The sequence below is a fragment of the Eurypyga helias genome, unplaced genomic scaffold (genome assembly GCF_000690775.1).
Source record: "Eurypyga helias isolate BGI_N326 unplaced genomic scaffold, ASM69077v1 scaffold18901, whole genome shotgun sequence".
Classification (NCBI taxonomy): Eukaryota; Metazoa; Chordata; class Aves; order Eurypygiformes; family Eurypygidae; genus Eurypyga; species Eurypyga helias.
The window spans coordinates 31,011-32,419 of NW_010232950.1; the positions used below are offsets into that span (position 1 = coordinate 31,011).

At 45.0% G+C, this 1,409-nt stretch overlaps 1 protein-coding gene across 1 annotated transcript in view; it reads right to left on the reverse strand.

The window, feature by feature from the left end:
- The window catches only part of TBX15 (T-box 15), a 28,040-nt gene that overhangs the window by 22,344 nt on the left and 4,287 nt on the right, over positions 1-1,409 (reverse strand). The gene's annotated exons all lie outside the window — the stretch shown is intronic.

Consider the following 1,409-nt stretch of genomic DNA (forward strand, 5'->3'; position numbering starts at 1 on the left):
TTTTCCCAGACTTATATTAAAGTTGCCCTTCCATTATCTATGGACAGATTATCCACTTAGCAAGTAAACAGTGCCAGAGACAGAAACCTGGCAGCATCAGGAATGCTGGCACAGCATGGGGCTGAGCAGCTGTTCCTGAAGGAGAAGAATACCTTGGACCCAGGTGCAAAACCCCAGGAGCTATAACTCATCAATGACCATGTGGTTCAGGAAGCAGACATGCTGCTCAGGTTTGGCTGGTGTCTGGGTAGTCCCAGCCTCAATGCTCTAGATATCCAGCAGCTGGATGCACTCTTGGACCTTCAAACAATGCCACGGAAAATGGCCAAACAAAACAAATTGCTGCAGCCTCCAAAGACAGCATCTGGCCACCCAGTCACGTGCACAAGGTGCTGTAGTTCTCTGGTCAGCATCTGGGTGGCCTTTCCAGGGTTTTCTGGTCTGGAAACCATTTTTTTCTTCTTCTTCTTCTTTTTTTCCCTTCCTCTAAACAAAGATGATGACAGCTGGACTGGATGCTTTTAGGGAATCTTCCTTCCTGCTTTATTTTTAGACATGAATTCCATGTTGGTAAATATGGAAAATAATATTGGGATTTTGACCTTGCAGCCCATGGTATCATACTCTGGGTCGGCTCTTCCCCGGCTTGGTGCAGCCCAAGAGCTTCCCTCTGCCAGCCTGAACTTGTCCCAGAGACTCTGTCTCTGGAGTGAAGAAAGAGTGAGATCTCCAGATCCTGTCAAATTTGAGGTGTTTTTGCTGAAACTGCTCAAAAGGGACTAGTTTAATACAGACTGATCTGAAGCGGATTTGCAGGTGTTTTGCTTCTGTCAGAACCAAGCTCTTACTCTGGATATTAACCTCAGATCTGGAATGCAGCTCCTATTTTTGCAGAAGCTTAATTTGTGAACTTAATTTCCGCTAGCCTGACTTTGCAGCTGTCCTGGGACTTGTGTGTACAGAGACAGATATGTTCTGTGGAGGATGGAATTACAGCAGAGGGAATCCCTGTGGCGGATTTGCTAACATTTTACAATTGTTTCCAGAGACGCTTATCCCAGTAAGGCAGAGTTTTACAGCCACTGGATGGCATGCAGGCAGATTCAGGAGATTTAAATTTATTTTTAATGAAAAGGTTTCTCCAACCCATCAGAATCTCTTTTACTTGTATTATAGAAATCCACCCTCCATTTTCATGGGGGAAAACACCCAAATGTTTGGAATTCAGAGAAACAGGAAGAAATTCCAATGCTGCTTTACAGTGAGGTGGCTCACAGACCCAGTGCCTGAGAGAAATTCCCCCCTTAGTGCGTCCCATACGCACGTAATTATGTCTTAAGGTCTGGTCATTAGGGAAGAATGTCAGGCTTCTTTCCTGTCATTTCTTCTCCTTTTCTATCCTCTTTCCC